The following is a 22098-nucleotide window of genomic DNA, read 5'->3' as shown; positions in this document are numbered from 1 at the left end:
CAGCTTGCAGGGGGCACAGGGCACTGTCAAACCAGCCACAGTTGCCTGTGGTGGCACCTTGCATCTCGGCGGCATCCTGATCCGTACGGAATTTCAGCAAGCAGCTGTCCTCACCGGGGCACCGGGCCCTGGACACGAACGATGGCCTTTCCCCAGAGAAACAAAACTCACACGGCCAGGTTCCTGATGTCAGTTTGCAGGAGGAACTTGGCACTGTCAAACCAGCCACAGTTGCCTGTGGGGGCACCTTGCATCTGGGAGGTATCCTGATCCGTGTGGAATTTCAGCAGGCAGCCGGCCACTCCGGGCCACCGGGCCCTGGATATGAGCCATGGCCTTTCCCCAGAGAAGCAAAACTCACCAGGCCTGGTTCCTGATGTCAGTTTGCAGGAGGCACTTGGCACTGTCAAACCAGCCACAGTTGCCTGTGGGGGAACCTTGCATCTCGGCGGCATTCTGATCCGTGCGGAATTTCAGCAGGCAGCCGGCCACTCCGGGCGACAGGGCCCTGGCTATGAGCCATGGCCTTTCCCCAGAGAGACAAAACTCACCAGGCCAGGTTCCTGATGTCAGTTTGCAGGAGGCACTTGGCACTGTCAAACCAGCCACAGTTGCCTGTGGGGGCACCTTGCATCTGGGAGGTATCCTGATCCGTACGGAATTTCAGCAGGCAGCCGGCCACTCCAGGCCACCGGGCCCTGGGCACGAACGATGGCCTTTCCCCTGAGAAACAAAACTCACCAGGCCAGGTTCCTGATGTCAGTTTGCAGGAGGCACTTGGCACTGTCAAACCAGCCACAGTTGCCTGTGGGGGCACCTTGCATCTCGGCGGCATCCTGATCCGTACGGAATTTCAGCAAGCAGCTGGCATCTCCGGGGCACCGGGCCCTGGACAAGAACGATGGCCTTTCCCCAGAGAAACAAAACTCACCAGGCCAGGTTCCTGATGTCAGTTTGCAGGAGGCACAGGGCACTGTCAAACCAGCCACAGTTGCCTGTGGGGGCACCTTGCATCTGGGAGGTATCCTGATCCGTGCGGAATTTCAGCAGGCAGCCGGCCACTCCGGGCCACTAGGCCCTGGACACGAACGATGGCCTTTCCCCTGAGAAACAAAACTCACCAGGCCAGGTTCCTAATGTCAGTTTGCAGGAGGCACTTGGCACTTTCAACCAATCCACAGTTGCCTGCGGTGACACCTTGCATCTGGGATGCATCCTGATCCCTTCGGAATTTCAGTAGATCCCCGGGCACTCAGGGCGACCGGGACCTGGAGAAGAGCTATGGCCTTTCCCCAGAGAAACAAAAGTCTCCAGGCCTGTTTCCTGATGTCAGTTTGCAGGAGGCACTTGGCACTGTCAAACCAGCCATAGTTGCCTGTGGGTCACCTGGCATCTGGAAGGCATCCTGATCAGTTCGGAATTTCAGCCGATCCCCGAACTCTCAGGGCCACCGGGCCCTGGACACAAACGATGGCCTTTCCCCAGAGAAACAAAACTCACCAGGCCAGTTTCCTCATGTCAGTTTTCAGGAGGCACTTGGCACTGTCAAACCAGCCACAGTTGCCTATGAGGGCACCTTTCATCTCGGCGGCATCCTGATCCATACGGAATTTCAGCAAGCAGGTGGCCTCTCCGGGGCACCGGGCCCTGGACACGAACGATGGCCTTTCCCCCGAGAAACAAAACTCACCAGGCCAGTTTCCTCATATCAGTTTTCAGGAGGCACTTGGCACTGTCAAACCAGCCACAGTTGCCTATGAGGGCACCTTGCATCTCGGCGGCATCCTGATCCATACGGAATTTCAGCAAGCAGCTGGCCTCTCCGGGGCACCGGGCCCTGGACACGAACGATGGCCTTTCCCCAGCGAAACAAAACTCACCAGGCCAGGTTCCTGATGTCAGCTTGCAGGGGGCACAGGGCACTGTCAAACCAGCCACAGTTGCCTGTGGTGGCACCTTGCATCTCGGCGGCATCCTGATCCGTACGGAATTTCAGCAAGCAGCTGTCCTCACCGGGGCACAGGGCCCTGGACACGAACGATGGCCTTTCCCCAGAGAAACAAAACTCACCAGGCCTGGTTCCTGATGTCAGTTTGCAGGAGGCACTTGGCACTGTCAAACCAGCCACAGTTGCCTGTGGGGGAACCTTGCATCTCGGCGGCATTCTGATCCGTGCGGAATTTCAGCAGGCAGCCGGCCACTCCGGGCGACAGGGCCCTGGCTATGAGCCATGGCCTTTCCCCAGAGAGACAAAACTCACCAGGCCAGGTTCCTGATGTCAGTTTGCACGAGGCACTTGGCACTGTCAAACCAGCCACAGTTGCCTGTGGGGGCACCTTGCATCTGGGAGGTATCCTGATCCGTACGGAATTTCAGCAGGCAGCCGGCCACTCCGAGCCACCGGGCCCTGGGCACGAACGATGGCCTTTCCCCTGAGAAACAAAACTCACCAGGCCAGGTTCCTGATGTCAGTTTGCAGGAGGCACTTGCCACTGTCAAACCAGCCACAGTTGCCTGTGGGGGCACCTTGCATCTCGGCGGCATCCTGATCCGTACGGAATTTCAGCAAGCAGCTGGCATCTCCGGGGCACCGGGCCCTGGACAAGAACGATGGCCTTTCCCCAGAGAAACAAAACTCACCAGGCCAGGTTCCTGTTGTCAGTTTGCAGGAGGCACAGGGCACTGTCAAACCAGCCACAGTTGCCTGTGGGGGCACCTTGCATCTGGGAGGTATCCTGATCCGTGCGGAATTTCAGCAGGCAGCCGGCCACTCCGGGCCACTAGGCCCTGGACACAAACGATGGCCTTTCCCCAGAGTAACAAAGCTCACGAGGCCAGGCTCCTGATGTCAGTTTGCAGGGGGCACTTGGCACTGTCAAACCAGCCACAGTTGTCTGTGGGGGCTCCTTGCATCTGGCAGGCATCATGATCCATTCGGAATTTCAGCCGATCCCCAGACACTCAGGGCCACCCGGACCTGGAGCTGAACGGTGGCCTTTCCCCAGGGAAACAAAAGTCACGAAGCCAGGCTCCTGATATCAGTTTGCAGGTGGCACTTGGCATTGTCTAACCAGCCACAGTTACTTGTGCAGGCACCTTGCATCTGGGAGGTATCCTGATCCGTGCGGAATTTCAGCCGGCAGCCGGCCACTCCGGTCCACTGGGCCCTGTACAAGAACCATGGCCTTTCCACAGAGAAACAAAAGTCACCAGGCCAGGTTCCTGATGTCAGTTTGCAGGAGGCACTTGGCAATGTCAAACCAGCCACAGTTGCCTGTGGGGGCACCTTGCATCTGGGAGGTATCCTGATCCGTGCGGAATTTCAGCCGGCAGCCGCCCACTCCGGGCCACCAGGCCCTCGATAAGAACCATGGCCTTTCCCCAGTGAAACAAAACTCACCAGGCCAGGTTCCTGATGTCAGTTTGCAGGAGGCACGTGACACTGTCAAAGCAGCCACAGTTGCCTGTGGGGGCACCTTGCATCTGGGAGGTATCCTGATCGATACGGAATTTCAGCAGGCAGCCGGCCACTCCGGGCCACCGGGCCCTGGCTATGAGCCATGGCCTTTCCCCAGAGAAACAAAACTCACCAGGCCAGGTTCCTGATGTCAGTTTGCAGGAGGCACTGGGCACTGTCAAACCAGCCACAGTTGCCTGTGGGGGCACCTTGCATCTGGGAGGTATCCTGATCCGTGCGGAATTTCAGCAGGCAGCCGGCCACTCCGGGCCACCGGGCCCTGGCTATGAGCCATGGCCTTTCCCCAGAGAAACAAAACTCACCAGGCCAGGTTCCTGATGTCAGTTTGCAGGAGGCACTTGGCACTGTCAAACCAGCCACAGTTGCCTGTGGGGGCACCTTGCATCTGGGAGGTATCCTGATCCGTACGGAATTTCAGCAGGCAGCCGGCCACTCCGAGCCACCGGGCCCTGGGCACGAACGATGGCCTTTCCCCTGAGAAACAAAACTCACCAGGCCAGGTTCCTGATGTCAGTTTGCAGGAGGCACTTGCCACTGTCAAACCAGCCACAGTTGCCTGTGGGGGCACCTTGCATCTCCGCGGCATCCTGATCCGTACGGAATTTCAGCAAGCAGCTGGCATCTCCGGGGCACCGGGCCCTGGACAAGAACGATGGCCTTTCCCCAGAGAAACAAAACTCACCAGGCCAGGTTCCTGTTGTCAGTTTGCAGGAGGCACAGGGCACTGTCAAACCAGCCACAGTTGCCTGTGGGGGCACCTTGCATCTGGGAGGTATCCTGATCCGTGCGGAATTTCAGCAGGCAGCCGGCCACTCCGGGCCACTAGGCCCTGGACACAAACGATGGCTTTTCCCCAGAGTAACAAAGCTCACGAGGCCAGGCTCCTGATGTCAGTTTGCAGGGGGCACTTGGCACTGTCAAACCAGCCACAGTTGTCTGTGGGGGCTCCTTGCATCTGGCAGGCATCATGATCCATTCGGAATTTCAGCCGATCCCCAGACACTCAGGGCCACCCGGACCTGGAGCTGAACGGTGGCCTTTCCCCAGGGAAACAAAAGTCACGAAGCCAGGCTCCTGATATCAGTTTGCAGGTGGCACTTGGCATTGTCTAACCAGCCACAGTTACTTGTGCAGGCACCTTGCATCTGGGAGGTATCCTGATCCGTGCGGAATTTCAGCCGGCAGCCGGCCACTCCGGTCCACTGGGCCCTGTACAAGAACCATGGCCTTTCCACAGAGAAACAAAAGTCACCAGGCCAGGTTCCTGATGTCAGTTTGCAGGAGGCACTTGGCAATGTCAAACCAGCCACAGTTGCCTGTGGGGGCACCTTGCATTTGGGAGGTATCCTGATCCGTGCGGAATTTCAGCCGGCAGCCGCCCACTCCGGGCCACCAGGCCCTCGATAAGAACCATGGCCTTTCCCCAGTGAAACAAAACTCACCAGGCCAGGTTCCTGATGTCAGTTTGCAGGAGGCACGTGACACTGTCAAAGCAGCCACAGTTGCCTGTGGGGGCACCTTGCATCTGGGAGGTATCCTGATCGATACGGAATTTCAGCAGGCAGCCGGCCACTGCGGGCCACCGGGCCCTGGACACGAACGATGGCCTTTCCCCAGAGAATCAAAACTCACCAGGCCAGGTTCCTGATGTCAGTTTGCAGGAGGCGCAGGGCACTGTCAAACAAGCCACAGTTGCCTGTGGGGGCACCTTGCATCTGGGAGGTATCCTGATCCGTGCGGAATTTCAGCAGGCAGCCGGCCACTCCGGGCCACCGGGCCCTGGCTATGAGCCATGGCCTTTCCCCAGAGAAACAAAACTCACCAGGCCAGGTTCCTGATGTCAGTTTGCAGGAGGCACTGGGCACTGTCAAACCAGCCACAGTTGCCTGTGGGGGCACCTTGCATCTGGGAGGTATCCTGATCCGTGCGGAATTTCAGCAGGCAGCCGGCCACTCCGGGCCACCGGGCCCTGGCTATGAGCCATGGCCTTTCCCCAGAGAAACAAAACTCACCAGGCCAGGTTCCTGATGTCAGTTTGCAGGAGGCACTTGGCACTGTCAAACCAGCCACAGTTGCCTGTGGGGGCACCTTGCATCTGGGGTGTATCCTGATCAGTGCGGAATTTCAGCAGGCAGCCGGCCACTCCGGGACACCGGGCCCTGGACACGAACGATGGCCTTTCCCCAGAGAAACAAAACTCACCAGGCCAGGTTCCTGATGTCAGTTTGCAGGAGGCACTTGGCACTGTCAAACCAGCCACAGTTGCCTGTGGGGGCACCTTGCATCTGGGAGGTATCCTGATCCGTTCGGAATTTCAGCAGGCAGCTGGCCTCTCCGGGGCACCGCGCCCTGGACACGAACGATGGCCTTTCCCCAGAGAAACAAAACTCACCAGGCCAGGTTCCTGATGTCAGTTTGCAGGAGGCACTTGGCACTGTCAAAGCAGCCACAGTTGCCTGTGGGGGCACCTTTCATCTGGGAGGTATCCTGATCCGTGCGGAATTTCAGCAGGCAGCCGGCCACTCCGGGGCACCGGGCCCTGGCTATGAGCCCTGGCCTTTCCCCAGAGAAACAAAACTCACCAGGCCAGGTTCCTGATGTCAGTTTTCAGGAGGCACTGGGCACTGTCAAACCAGCCACAGTTGCCTGTGGGGGCACCTTGCATCTCGGCGGCATCCTGATCCGTACGGAATTTCAGCAAGCAGCTGGCCTCTCTGGGGCACCGCGCCCTGGACACGAACGATGGCCTTTCCCCAGAGAAACAAAACTCACCAGGCCAGGTTCCTGATGTCAGTTTGCAGGAGGCACAGGGCACTGTCAAACCAGCCACAGTTGCCTGTGGGGGCACCTTGCATCTGGGAGGTATCCTGATCCGTGGGGAATTTCAGCAGGCAGCCGGCCACTCCGGGCCACCGGGCCCTGGACACGAACGATGGCCTTTCCCCACAGAAACAAAACTCACCAGGCCAGGTTCCTGATGTCCGTTTTCAGGAGGCACAGGGCACTGTCAAACCAGCCACAGTTGCCTGTGGGGGCACCTTGCATCTGGGAGGTATCCTGATCCGTGCGGAATTTCAGCAGGCAGCCGGCCACTCCGGGCCACCGGGCCCTGGCTATGAGCCATGGCCTCTCCCCAGAGAAACAAAACTCACCAGGCCTGGTTCCTGATGTCAGTTTGCAGGCGGCACGTGGCACTGTCAAACCAGCCACAGTTGCCTATGGGGGCACCTTGCATCTCGGCGGCATCCTGATCCATACGGAATTTCAGCAAGTAGCTGGCCACTCCGGGCCACCGGGCTCTGGACACGAACCATCGCCTTTCCCCAGCGAAACAAAACTCACCAGGCCAGGTTCCTGATGTCAGTTTGCAGGAGGCACTTGGCACTGTCAAACCAGCCACAGTTGCCTGTGGGGGCACCTTGCATCTCGGCGGCATCCTAATCCATACGGAATTTCAGCAGGCAGCCGGCCACTCCGGGGCACCGGGCCCTGGACAAGAACGATGGCCTTTCCCCAGAGAAACAAAACTCACCAGGCCAGGGTCCTGATGTCAGTTTGCAGGAGGCACTTGGCACTCTCAAACCAGCCACAGTTGGCTGTGGGGGCACCTTGCGTCTCGGCTGCATCCTGATCCATACGGAATTTCAGCAAGCAGCTGGCCTCTCCGGGCCACCGGGCCCTGGTTATGAGCCATGGCCTTTCCCCAGCGAAACAAAACTCACCAGGCCAGGTTCCTGATGTCAGTTTGCAGGAGGCACTGGGCACTGTCAAACCAGCCACAGTTGCCTGTGGGGGCACCTTGCATACGGGAGGTATCCTGATCCGTGCGGAATTTCAGCAGGCAGCCGGCCACTCCGGGCCACCGGGCCCTGGCTATGAGCCATGGCCTTTCCCCAGAGAAACAAAACTCACCAGGCCAGGTTCCTGATGTCAGTTTGCAGGAGGCACTTGGCACTGTCAAACCAGCCACAGTTGCCTGTGGGGGCACCTTGCATCTGGGGGGTATCCTGATCCGTGCGGAATTTCAGCAGGCAGCCGGCCACTCCGGGGCACCGGGCCCTGGTCACGAACGATGGCCTTTCCCCAGAGAAACAAAACTCACCAGGCCAGGTTCCTGATGTCAGTTTGAGGGAGGCGCAGGGCACTGTCAAACAAGCCACAGTTGCCTGTGGGGGCACCTTGCATCTGGGAGGTATCCTGATCCGTGCGGATTTTCAGCAGGCAGCCGGCCACTCCGGGCCACCGGGCCCTGGACACAAACGATGGCCTTTCCCCAGAGAAACAAAACTCACCAGGCCAGTTTCCTCATGTCAGTTTTCAGGAGGCACTTGGCACTGTCAAACCAGCCACAGTTGCCTATGAGGGCACCTTGCATCTCGGCGGCATCCTGATCCATACGGAATTTCAGCAAGCAGCTGGCCTCTCCGGGGCACCGGGCCCTGGACACGAACGATGGCCTTTCCCCAGAGAAACAAAACTCAGCAGGCCAGTTTCCTCATGTCAGTTTTCAGGAGGCACTTGGCACTGTCAAACCAGCCACAGTTGCCTATGAGGGCACCTTGCATCTCGGCGGCATCCTGATCCATACGGAATTTCAGCAAGCAGCTGGCCTCTCCGGGGCACCGGGCCCTGGACACGAACGATGGCCTTTCCCCAGCGAAACAAAACTCACCAGGCCAGGTTCCTGATGTCAGTTTGCAGGGGGCACAGGGCACTGTCAAACCAGCCACAGTTGCCTGTGGTGGCACCTTGCATCTCGGCGGCATCCTGATCCGTACGGAATTTCAGCAAGCCGCTGTCCTCACCGGGGCACCGGGCCCTGGACACGAACGATGGCCTTTCCCCAGAGAAACAAAACTCACACGGCCAGGTTCCTGATGTCAGTTTGCAGGAGGAACTTGGCACTGTCAAACCAGCCACAGTTGCCTGTGGGGGCACCTTGCATCTGGGAGGTATCCTGATCCGTGTGGAATTTCAGCAGGCAGCCGGCCACTCCGGGCCACCGGGCCCTGGATATGAGCCATGGCCTTTCCCCAGAGAAGCAAAACTCACCAGGCCTGGTTCCTGATGTCAGTTTGCAGGAGGCACTTGGCACTGTCAAACCAGCCACAGTTGCCTGTGGGGGAACCTTGCATCTCGGCGGCATTCTTATCCGTGCGGAATTTCAGCAGGCAGCCGGCCACTCCGGGCCACCGGGCCCTGGGCACGAACGATGGCCTTTCCCCTGAGAAACAAAACTCACCAGGCCAGGTTCCTGATGTCAGTTTGCAGGAGGCACTTGCCACTGTCAAACCAGCCACAGTTGCCTGTGGGGGCACCTTGCATCTCGGCGGCATCCTGATCCGTACGGAATTTCAGCAAGCAGCTGGCATCTCCGGGGCACCGGGCCCTGGACAAGAACGATGGCCTTTCCCCAGAGAAACAAAACTCACCAGGCCAGGTTCCTGATGTCAGTTTGCAGGAGGCACAGGGCACTGTCAAACCAGCCACAGTTGCCTGTGGGGGCACCTTGCATCTGGGAGGTATCCTGATCCGTGCGGAATTTCAGCAGGCAGCCGGCCACTCCGGGCCACTAGGCCCTGGACACGAACGATGGCCTTTCCCCAGAGAAACAAAACTCACCAGGCCAGGTTCCTGATGTCAGTTTGCAGGAGGCACTTGGCACTTTCAACCAATCCACAGTTGCCTGTGGTGACACCTTGCATCTGGGATGCATCCTGATCCCTTCGGAATTTCAGTAGATCCCCGGGCACTCAGGGCCACCGGGACCTGGAGAAGAGCTATGGCCTTTCCCCAGAGAAACAAAAGTCTCCAGGCCTGTTTCCTGATGTCAGTTTGCAGGAGGCACTTGGCACTGTCAAACCAGCCATAGTTGCCTGTGGGTCACCTGGCATCTGGAAGGCATCCTGATCAGTTCGGAATTTCAGCCGATCCCCGAACTCTCAGGGCCACCGGGACCTGGACACAAACGATGGCCTTTCCCCAGAGTAACAAAGCTCACGAGGCCAGGCTCCTGATGTCAGTTTGCAGGGGGCACTTGGCACTGTCAAACCAGCCACAGTTGTCTGTGGGGGCTCCTTGCATCTCGGCGGCATCCTGATCCATACGGAATTTCAGCAAGCAGCTGGCCTCTCCGGGGCACCGGGCCCTGGACACGAACGATGGCCTTTCCCCAGAGAAACAAAACTCACCAGGCCAGTTTCCTCATGTCAGTTTTCAGGAGGCACTTGGCACTGTCAAACCAGCCACAGTTGCCTGTGGGGGCACCTTGCATACGGGAGGTATCCTGATCCGTGCGGAATTTCAGCAGGCAGCCGGCCACTCCGGGCCACCGGGCCCTGGAAACAAACGATGGCCTTTCCCCAGAGAAACAAAACTCACCAGGCCAGTTTCCTCATGTCAGTTTTCAGGAGGCACTTGGCACTGTCAAACCAGCCACAGTTGCCTATGAGGGCACCTTGCATCTCGGCGGCATCCTGATCCATACGGAATTTCAGCAAGCAGGTGGCCTCTCCGGGGCACCGGGCCCTGGACACGAACGATGGCCTTTCCCCAGCGAAACAAAACTCACCAGGCCAGGTTCCTGATGTCAGTTTGCAGGGGGCACAGGGCACTGTCAAACCAGCTACAGTTGCCTGTGGTGGCACCTTGCATCTCGGCGGCATCCTGATCCGTACGGAATTTCAGCAAGCAGCTGCCCTCACCGGGGCACCGGGCCCTGGACACGAACGATGGCCTTTCCCCAGAGAAACAAAACTCACACGGCCAGGATCCTGATGTCAGTTTGCAGGAGGAACTTGGCACTGTCAAACCAGCCACAGTTGCCTGTGGGGGCACCTTGCATCTGGGAGGTATCCTGATCCGTGTGGAATTTCAGCAGGCAGCCGGCCGCTCCGGGCCACCGGGCCCTGGATATGAGCCATGGCCTTTCCCCAGAGAAGCAAAACTCACCAGGCCTGGTTCCTGATGTCAGTTTGCAGGAGGCACTTGGCACTGTCAAACCAGCCACAGTTGCCTGTGGGGGAACCTTGCATCTCGGCGGCATTCTGATCCGTGCGGAATTTCAGCAGGCAGCCGGCCACTCCGGGCCACAGGGCCCTGGACACGAACGATGGCCTTTCCCCAGAGAGGCAAAACTCACCAGGCCAGGTTCCTGATGTCAGTTTGCAGGAGGCACTTGGCACTGTCAAACCAGCCACAGTTGCCTGTGGGGGCACCTTGCATCTGGGAGGTATCCTGATCCGTACGGAATTTCAGCAGGCAGCCGGCCACTCCGGGCCACCGGGCCCTGGGCACGAACGATGGCCTTTCCCCTGAGAAACAAAACTCACCAGGCCAGGTTCCTGATGTCAGTTTGCAGGAGGCACTTGCCACTGTCAAACCAGCCACAGTTGCCTGTGGGGGCACCTTGCATCTTGGCGGCATCCTGATCCGTACGGAATTTCAGCAAGCAGCTGGCATCTCCGGGGCACCGGGCCCTGGACAAGAACGATGGCCTTTCCCCAGAGAAACAAAACTCACCAGGCCAGGTTCCTGATGTCAGTTTGCAGGAGGCACAGGGCACTGTCAAACCAGCCACAGTTGCCTGTGGGGGCACCTTGCATCTGGGAAGTATACTGATCCGTGCGGAATTTCAGCAGGCAGCCGGCCACTCCGGGCCACTAGGCCCTGGACACGAACGATGGCCTTTCCCCAGAGAAACAAAACTCACCAGGCCAGGTTCCTGATGTCAGTTTGCAGGAGGCACTTGGCACTTTCAACCAATCCACAGTTGCCTGTGGTGACACCTTGCATCTGGGATGCATCCTGATCCCTTCGGAATTTCAGCCGATCCCCGAACTCTCAGGGCCACCGGGACCTGGACACAAACGATGGCCTTTCCCCAGAGTAACAAAGCTCACGAGGCCAGGCTCCTGATGTCAGTTTGCAGGGGGCACTTGGCACTGTCAAACCAGCCACAGTTGTCTGTGGGGGCTCCTTGCATCTGGGAGGTATCCTGATCCGTGCGGAATTTCAGCAGGCAGCCGGCCACTCCGGGCCACCGGGCCCTGGACACAAACGATGGCCTTTCCCCAGAGAAACAAAACTCACCAGGCCAGTTTCCTCATGTCAGTTTTCAGGAGGCACTTGGCACTGTCAAACCAGCCACAGTTGCCTGTGGTGGCACCTTGCATCTCGGCGGCATCCTGATCCGTACGGAATTTCAGCAAGCAGCTGCCCTCACCGGGGCACAGGGCCCTGGACACGAACGATGGCCTTTCCCCAGAGAAACAAAACTCACACGGCCAGGTTCCTGATGTCAGTTTGCAGGAGGAACTTGGCACTGTCAAACCAGCCACAGTTGCCTGTGGGGGCACCTTGCATCTGGGAGGTATCCTGATCCGTGTGGAATTTCAGCAGGCAGCCGGCCACTCCGGGCCACCGGGCCCTGGATATGAGCCATGGCCTTTCCCCAGAGAAGCAAAACTCACCAGGCCTGGTTCCTGATGTCAGTTTGCAGGAGGCACTTGGCACTGTCAAACCAGCCACAGTTGCCTATGAGGGCACCTTTCATCTCGGCGGCATCCTGATCCATACGGAATTTCAGCAAGCAGCTGGCCTCTCCGGGGCACCGGGCCCTGGACACGAACGATGGCCTTTCCCCAGAGAAACAAAACTCACCAGGCCAGTTTCCTCATATCAGTTTTCAGGAGGCACTTGGCACTGTCAAACCAGCCACAGTTGCCTATGAGGGCACCTTGCATCTCGGCGGCATCCTGATCCATACGGAATTTCAGCAAGCAGCTGGCCTCTCCGGGCACCGGGCCCTGGACACGAACGATGGCCTTTCCCCAGCGAAACAAATCTCACCAGGCCAGGTTCCTGATGTCAGCTTGCAGGGGGCACAGGGCACTGTCAAACCAGCCACAGTTGCCTGTGGTGGCACCTTGCATCTCGGCGGCATCCTGATCCGTACGGAATTTCAGCAAGCAGCTGTCCTCACCGGGGCACAGGGCCCTGGACACGAACGATGGCCTTTCCCCAGAGAAACAAAACTCACACGGCCAGGTTCCTGATGTCAGTTTGCAGGAGGAACTTGGCACTGTCAAACCAGCCACAGTTGCCTGTGGGGGCACCTTGCATCTGGGAGGTATCCTGATCCGTGCGGAATTTCAGCAGGCAGCCGGCCACTCCGGTCCACCGGGCCCTGGATATGAGCCATGGCCTTTCCCCAGAGAAGCAAAACTCACCAGGCCTGGTTCCTGATGTCAGTTTGCAGGAGGCACTTGGCACTGTCAAACCAGCCACAGTTGCCTGTGGGGGAACCTTGCATCTCGGCGGCATTCTGATCCGTGCGGAATTTCAGCAGGCAGCCGGCCACTCCGGGCGACAGGGCCCTGGCTATGAGCCATGGCCTTTCCCCAGAGAGACAAAACTCACCAGGCCAGGTTCCTGATGTCAGTTTGCAGGAGGCACTTGGCACTGTCAAACCAGCCACAGTTGCCTGTGGGGGCACCTTGCATCTGGGAGGTATCCTGATCCGTACGGAATTTCAGCAGGCAGCCGGCCACTCCGGGCCACCGGGCCCTGGGCACGAACGATGGCCTTTCCCCTGAGAAACAAAACTCACCAGGCCAGGTTCCTGATGTCAGTTTGCAGGAGGCACTTGGCACTGTCAAACCAGCCACAGTTGCCTGTGGGGGCACCTTGCATCTGGGAGGTATCCTGATCCGTACGGAATTTCAGCAGGCAGCCGGCCACTCCGGGCCACCGGGCCCTGGACAAGAACGATGGCCTTTCCCCAGAGAAACAAAACTCACCAGGCCAGGTTCCTGATGTCAGTTTGCAGGAGGCACAGAGCACTGTCAAACCAGCCACAGTTGCCTGTGGGGGCACCTTGCATCTGGGAGGTATCCTGATCCGTGCGGAATTTCAGCCGGCAGCCGGCCACTCCGGGCCACTAGGCCCTGGACACGAACGATGGCCTTTCCCCAGAGAAACAAAAGTCTCCAGGCCTGTTTCCTGATGTCAGTTTGCAGGGGGCACTTGGCACTGTCAAACCAGCCACAGTTGTCTGTGGGGGCTCCTTGCATCTGGCAGGCATCATGATCCGTTTGGAATTTCAGCCGATCCCCAGACACTCAGGGCCACCCGGACCTGGAGCTGAACGGTGGCCTTTCCCCAGGGAAACAAAAGTCACGAAGCCAGGCTCCTGATATCAGTTTGCAGGTGGCACTTGGCATTGTCTAACCAGCCACAGTTACTTGTGCAGGCACCTTGCATCTGGGAGGTATCCTGATCCGTGCGGAATTTCAGCCGGCAGCCGGCCACTCCGGTCCACTGGGCCCTGTACAAGAACCATGGCCTTTCCACAGAGAAACAAAACTCACCAGGCCAGGTTCCTGATGTCAGTTTGCAGGAGGCACTTGGCAATGTCAAACCAGCCACAGTTGCCTGTGGGGGCACCTTGCATCTGGGAGGTATCCTGATCCGTGCGGAATTTCAGCCGGCAGCCGGCCACTCCGGGCCACCAGGCCCTCGATAAGAACCATGGCCTTTCCCCAGTGAAACAAAACTCACCAGGCCAGGTTCCTGATGTCAGTTTGCAGGAGGCACGTGACACTGTCAAAGCAGCCACAGTTGCCTGTGGGGGCACCTTGCATCTGGGAGGTATCCTGATCGATACGGAATTTCAGCAGGCAGCCGGCCACTCATGGCCACCGGGCCCTGGACACGAACGATGGCCTTTCCCCTGAGAAACAAAACTCACCAGGCCAGGTTCCTGATGTCAGTTTGCAGGAGGCACTTGGCACTGTCAAACCAGCCACAGTTGCCTGTGGGGGCACCTTGCATCTGGGGGGTATCCTGATCCGTGCGGAAATTCAGCAGGCAGCCGGCCACTCCGGGACACTAGGCCCTGGACATGAACGATGGCCTTTCCCCAGAGAAACAAAACTCACCAGGCCAGGTTCCTGATGTCAGTTTGCAGGAGGCACTTGGCACTGTCAAACCAGCCACAGTTGCCTGTGGGGGCACCTTGCATCTGGGGGGAATCCTGATCCGTGCGGAATTTCAGCAGGCAGCGGGCCACTCTGAGCCACCGGGCCCTGGACACGAACGATGGCCTTTCCCCAGAGAAACAAAACTCACACGGCCAGGTTCCTGATGTCAGTTTGCAGGAGGCACTTGGCACTGTCAAACCAGCCACAGTTGCCGGTGGGGGCGCCTTGCATCTGGGAGGTATCCTGATCCGTGTGGAATTTCAGTGGGCAGCCGGCCACTCCGGGCCACCGGGCCCTGGACACGAACGATGGCCTTTCCCCAGAGAAACAAAACTCACCAGGCCAGGTTCCTGATGTCCGTTTTCAGGAGGCACTTGGCACTGTCAAACCAGCCACAGTTGCCTATGAGGGCACCTTGCATCTGGGAGGTATCCTGATCCGTGCGGAATTTCAGCAGGCAGCCGGCCACTCCGGGCCACCGGGCCCTGGCTATGAGCCATGGCCTCTCCCCAGAGAAACAAAACTCACCAGGGCAGGTTCCTGATGTCAGTTTGCAGGAGGCACTTGGCACTGTCAAACCAGCCACAGTTGCCTATGGGGGCACCTTGCATCTCGGCGGCATCCTGATCCATACGGAATTTCAGCAAGTAGCTGGCCACTCCGGGCCACCGGGCTCTGGACATGAACCATCGCCTTTCCCCAGCGAAACAAAACTCACCAGGCCAGGTTCCTGATGTCAGTTTGCAGGAGGCACTTGGCACTGTCAAACCAGCCACAGTTGCCTGTGGGGGCACCTTGCATCTCGGCGGCATCCTGATCCATACGGAATTTCAGCAGGCAGCCGGCCACTCCGGGGCACCGGGCCCTGGACAAGAACGATGGCCTTTCCCCAGAGAAACAAAACTCACCAGGCCAGGGTCCTGATGTCAGTTTGCAGGAGGCACTTGGCACTCTCAAACCAGCCACAGTTGCCTGTGGGGGCACCTTGCATCTCGGCTGCATCGTGATCCGTACGGAATTTCAGCAAGCAGCTGGCCTCTCCAGTGCACCGGGCCCTGGACACGAACGATGGCCTTTCCCCAGAGAAACAAAACTCACCAGGCCAGTTTCCTCATGTCAGTTTTCAGGAGGCACTTGGCACTGTCAAACCAGCCACAGTTGCCTATGAGGGCACCTTGCATCTCGGCGGCATCCTGATCCATACGGAATTTCAGCAAGCAGCTGGCCTCTCCGGGGCACCGGTCCCTGGACACGAACGATGGCCTTTCCCCAGCGAAACAAAACTCACCAGGCCAGGTTCCTGATGTCAGTTTGCAGGGGGCACAGGGCACTGTCAAACCAGCCACAGTTGCCTATGGTGGCACCTTGCATCTCGGCGGCATCCTGATCTGTACGGAATTTCAGCAAGCAGCTGTCCTCACCGGGGCACCGGGCCCTGGACACGAACGATGGCCTTTCCCCAGAGAAACAAAACTCACACGGCCAGGTTCCTGATGTCAGTTTGCAGGAGGCACTTGGCACTGTCAAACCAGCCACAGTTGCCTGTGGGGGCACCTTGCATCTGGGGGGAATCCTGATCCGTGCGGAATTTCAGCAGGCAGCCGGCCACTCTGAGCCACCGGGCCCTGGACACGAACGATGGCCTTTCCCCAGAGAAACAAAACTCACACGGCCAGGTTCCTGATGTCAGTTTGCAGGAGGCACTTGGCACTGTCAAACCAGCCACAGTTGCCTATGGGGGCGCCTTGCATCTGGGAGGTATCCTGATCCGTGCGGAATTTCAGCAGGCAGCCGGCCACTCATGGCCACCGGGCCCTGGCTATGAGCCATGGCCTTTCCCCAGAGAAACAAAACTCACCAGGCCAGGTTCCTGATGTCAGTTTGCAGGAGGCACTTGGCAATGTCAAACCAGCCACAGTTGCCTGTGTGGGCACCTTGCATCTGGGAGGTATCCTGATCCGTACGGAATTTCAGCAGGCAGCCGGCCACTCCGGGGCACCGGGCCCTGGACACGAACGATGGCCTTTCCCCAGAAAAACAAAACTCACCAGGCCAGGTTCCTGATGCCAGTTTGCAGGAGGCACTTGCCACTGTCAAACCAGCCACAGTTGCCTGTGAGGGCACCTTGCATCTCGGCGGCATCCTGATCCGTGCGGAATTTCAGCAGGCAGCCGGCCACTCCGGGCCACAGGGCCCTGGCTATGAGCCATGGCCTTTCCCCAGAGAAACAAAACTCACCAGGCCAGGGTCCTGATGTCAGTTTGCAGGTGGCACTTCGCACTGTCAAACCAGCCACAGTTGCCTGTGGGGGCACCTTTCATCTGGGGGGTATCCTGATCCGTGCGGAATTTCAGCAGGCAGCCAGCCACTCTGGGCCTCCGGGCCCTGGGCACGAACGATGGCCTTTCCCCTGAGAAACAAAACTCACCCGCCCAGGTTCCTGATGTCAGTTTGCAGGAGGCACTTGGCACTGTCAAACCAGCCACAGTTGCCTGTGGGGGCACTTTGCATCTCGGCGGCACCCTGATCCGTGCGGAATTTCAGCCGGCAGCCGGCCACTCCGGGCCACTGGGCCCTGGACACGAACGATGGCCTTTCCCCTGAGAAACAAAACTCACCAGGCCAGGTTCCGGATGCCAGTTTGCAGGAGGCACGTGACACTGTCAATGCAGCCACAATTGCCTGTGGGGGCACCTTGCATCTGGGAGGTATCCTGATCCGTACGGAATTTCAGCAGGCAGCCGGCCACTCCGGGCCACCGGGCCCTGGGCACGAACGATGGCCTTTCCCCTGAGAAACAAAACTCACCAGGCCAGGTTCCTGATGTCAGTTTGCAGGAGGCACTTGCCACTGTCAAACCAGCCACAGTTGCCTGTGGGGGCACCTTGCATCTCGGCGGCATCCTGATCCGTACGGAATTTCAGCAAGCAGCTGGCATCTCCGGGGCACCGGGCCCTGGACAAGAACGATGGCCTTTCCCCAGAGAAACAAAACTCACCAGGCCAGGTTCCTGATGTCAGTTTGCAGGAGGCACAGGGCACTGTCAAACCAGCCACAGTTGCCTGTGGGGGCACCTTGCATCTGGGATGCATCCTGATCCCTTCGGAATTTCAGTAGATCCCCGGGCACTCAGGGCCACCGGGACCTGGAGAAGAGCTATGGCCTTTCCCCAGAGAAACAAAAGTCTCCAGGCCTGTTTCCTGATGTCAGTTTGCAGGAGGCACTTGGCACTGTCTAACCAGCCATAGTTGCCTGTGGGTCACCTGGCATCTGGAAGGCATCCTGATCAGTTCGGAATTTCAGCCGATCCCCGAACTCTCAGGGCCACCGGGACCTGGACACAAACGATGGCCTTTCCCCAGAGTAACAAAGCTCACGAGGCCAGGCTCCTGATGTCAGTTTGCAGGGGGCACTTGGCACTGTCAAACCAGCCACAGTTGTCTGTGGGGGCTCCTTGCATCTGGCAGGCATCACGATCCGTTCGGAATTTCAGCCGATCCCCAGACACTCAGGGCCACCCGGACCTGGAGCTGAACGGTGGCCTTTCCCCAGGGAAACAAAAGTCACGAAGCCAGGCTCCTGATATCAGTTTGCAGGTGGCACTTGGCATTGTCTAACCAGCCACAGTTACTTGTGCAGGCACCTTGCATCTGGGAGGTATCCTGATCCGTGCGGAATTTCAGCCGGCAGCCGGCCACTCCGGTCCACTGGGCCCTGTACAAGAACCATGGCCTTTCCACAGAGAAACAAAACTCACCAGGCCAGGTTCCTGATGTCAGTTTGCAGGAGGCACTTGGCAATGTCAAACCAGCCACAGTTGCCTGTGGGGGCACCTTGCATCTGGGAGGTATCCTGATCCGTGCGGAATTTCAGCCGGCAGCCGGCCACTCCGGGCCACCAGGCCCTCGATAAGAACCATGGCCTTTCCCCAGTGAAACAAAACTCACCAGGCCAGGTTCCTGATGTCAGTTTGCAGGAGGCACTTGGCAATGTCAAAGCAGCCACAGTTGCCTGTGGGGGCACCTTGCCTCTGGGAGGTATCCTGATCGATACGGAATTTCAGCAGGCAGCCGGCCACTGCGGGCCACCGGGCCCTGGACACGAACGATGGCCTTTCCCCTGAGAAACAAAACTCACCAGGCCAGGTTCCTGATGTCAGTTTGCAGGAGGCACTTGGCACTGTCAAACCAGCCACAGTTGCCTGTGGGGGCACCTTGCATCTGGGGGGTATCCTGATCCATGCGGAAATTCAGCAGGCAGCCGGCCACTCCGGGACACTAGGCCCTGGACACGAACGATGGCCTTTCCCCAGAGAAACAAAACTCACCAGGCCAGGTTCCTGATGTCAGTTTGCAGGAGGCACTTGGCACTGTCAAACCAGCCACAGTTGCCTGTGGGGGCACCTTGCATCTGGGGGGAATCCTGATCCGTGCGGAATTTCAGCAGGCAGCCGGCCACTCTGAGCCACCGGGCCCTGGACACGAACGATGGCCTTTCCCCAGAGAAACAAAACTCACACGGCCAGGTTCCTGATGTCAGTTTGCAGGAGGAACTTGGCACTGTCAAACCAGCCACAGTTGCCTGTGGGGGCACCTTGCATCTCGGCGGCATCCTGATCGATACGGAATTTCAGCAAGCAGCTGTCCTCACCGGGGCACCGGGCCCTGGACACGAACGATGGCCTTTCCCCAGAGAAACAAAACTCACACGGCCAGGTTCCTGATGTCAGTTTGCAGGAGGAACTTGGCACTGTCGAACCAGCCACAGTTGCCTGTGGGGGCACCTTGTATCTCGGCGGCATCCTGATCCGATCGGAATTTCAGCAATCAGCTGGCCTCTCCGGGCCACAGGGCCCTGGCTATGAGCCATGGCCTTTCCCCAGAGAGACAAAACTCACCAGGCCAGGTTCCTGATGTCAGTTTGCAGGAGGCACTTGGCACTGTCAAACCAGCCACAGTTGCCTGTGGGGGCACCTTGCATCTCGGCGGCATCCTGATGCGTACGGAATTTCAGCAGGCAGCCGGCCACTCGGGGCCACCGGGCCCTGGCTATGAGCCATGGCCTTTCCCCAGAGAAACAAAACTCTCCAGGCCAAGTTCCTGATGTCAGTTTGCAGGAGGCACGTGACACTGTCAAAGCAGCCACAGTTGCCTGTGGGGGCTCCTTGCATCTGGCATGCATCATGATCCGTTCGGAATTTCAGCCGATCCCCAGACACTCAGGGCCACCCGGACCTGGAGCTGAACGGTGGCCTTTCCCCAGGGAAACAAAAGTCACGAAGCCAGGCTCCTGATATCAGTTTGCAGGTGGCACTTGGCATTGTCTAACCAGCCACAGTTACTTGTGCAGGCACCTTGCATCTGGGAGGTATCCTGATCCGTGCGGAATTTCAGCCGGCAGCCGGCCACTCCGGTCCACTGGGCCCTGTACAAGAACCATGGCCTTTCCACAGAGAAACAAAACTCACCAGGCCAGGTTCCTGATGTCAGTTTGCAGGAGGCACTTGGCACAGTCAAACCAGCCACAGTTGCCTGTGGGGGCACCTTGCATCTCGGCGGCATCCTGATCCGTGCGGAATTTCAGCAGGCAGGCGGCCACTCCGGGCCACTGGGCTCTGGACACGAACGATGGCCTTTCCCCAGAGAAACAAAACTCACCAGGCCAGGGTCCTGATGGCAGTTTGCAGTAGGCACATGGCACTGTCAAACCAGCCACAGTTGCCTGTGGGGGCACCTTGCATCTGGGGGGAATCCTGATCCGTGCGGAATTTCAGCAGGCAGCCGGCCACTCTGAGCCACCGGGCCCTGGACACGAACGATGGCCTTTCCCCAGAGAAACAAAACTCACCAGGCCAGGTTCCTGATGTCAGTTTGCAGGAGGCACTTGGCACTGTCAAACCAGCCACAGTTGCCTGTGGGGGAACCATTCATCTGGGGGGTATCCTGATCCGTGCGGAATTTCAGCAGGCAGCCAGCCACTCTGGGCCACCGGGCCCTGGGCACGAACGATGGCCTTTCCCCTGAGAAACAAAACTCACCAGGCCAGGTTCCTGATGTCAGTTTGCAGGAGGCACTTGGCACAGTCAAACCAGCCACAGTTGCCTGTGGGGGCACCTTGCATCTCGGCGGCATCCTGATCCGTGCGGAATTTCAGCAGGCAGGCGGCCACTCCGGGCCACTGGGCTCTGGACACGAACGATGGCCTTTCCCCAGAGAAACAAAACTCACCAGGCCAGGGTCCTGATGGCAGTTTGCAGTAGGCACATGGCACTGTCAAACCAGCCACAGTTGCCTGTGGGGGCACCTTGCATCTGGGGGGAATCCTGATCCGTGCGGAATTTCAGCAGGCAGCCGGCCACTCTGAGCCACCGGGCCCTGGACACGAACGATGGCCTTTCCCCAGAGAAACAAAACTCACCAGGCCAGGTTCCTGATGTCAGTTTGCAGGAGGCACTTGGCAATGTCAAACCAGCCACAGTTGCCTGTGTGGGCACCTTGCATCTGGGAGGTATCCTGATCCGTACGGAATTTCAGCAGGCAGCCGGCCACTCCGGGGCTCCGGGCCCTGGACACGAACGATGGCCTTTCCCCAGAAAAACAAAACTCACCAGGCAAGGGTCCTGATGTCAGTTTGCAGGAGGAACTTGGCACTGTCAAACCAGCCACAGTTGCCTGTGAGGGCACCTTGCATCTCGGCGGCATCCTGATCCGTGCGGAATTTCAGCAGGCAGCCGGCCACTCTGGGCCACAGGGCCCTGGCTATGAGCCATGGCCTTTCCCCAGAGAAACAAAACTCACCAGGCCAGGGTCCTGATGTCAGTTTGCAGGTGGCACTTCGCACTGTCAAACCAGCCACAGTTGCCTGTGGGGGCACCTTTCATCTGGGGGGTATCCTGATCCGTGCGGAATTTCAGCAGGCAGCCAGCCACTCTGGGCCACCGGGCCCTGGGCACGAACGATGGCCTTTCCCCTGAGAAACAAAACTCACCCGCCCAGGTTCCTGATGTCAGTTTGCAGGAGGCACTTGGCACTGTCAAACCAGCCACAGTTGCCTGTGGGGGCACCTTGCATCTGGGGGGAATCCTGATCCGTGCGGAATTTCAGCAGGCAGCCGGCCACTCTGAGCCACCGGGCCCTGGACACGAACGATGGCCTTTCCCCAGAGAAACAAAACTCACACGGCCAGGTTCCTGATGTCAGTTTGCAGGAGGCACTTGGCACTGTCAAACCAGCCACAGTTGCCTGTGGGGGCGCCTTGCATCTGGGAGGTATCCTGATCCGTGCGGAATTTCAGCAGGCAGCCGGCCACTCATGGCCACCGGGCCCTGGCTATGAGCCATGGCCTTTCCCCAGAGAAACAAAACTCACCAGGCCAGGTTCCTGATGTCAGTTTGCAGGAGGCACTTGGCAATGTCAAACCAGCCACAGTTGCCTGTGTGGGCAACTTGCATCTGGGAGGTATCCTGATCCGTACAGAATTTCAGCAGGCAGCCGGCCACTCCGGGGCACCGGGCCCTGGACACGAACGATGGCCTTTCCCCAGAAAAACAAAACTCACCAGGCCAGGGTCCTGATGTCAGTTTGCAGGTGGCACTTCGCACTGTCAAACCAGCCACAGTTGCCTGTGGGGGAACCATTC

This window comes from Passer domesticus, chromosome W (assembly GCF_036417665.1).
Source record: "Passer domesticus isolate bPasDom1 chromosome W, bPasDom1.hap1, whole genome shotgun sequence".
Lineage (NCBI taxonomy): Eukaryota > Metazoa > Chordata > Aves > Passeriformes > Passeridae > Passer > Passer domesticus.
This window is presented reverse-complemented; position numbering follows the sequence as displayed.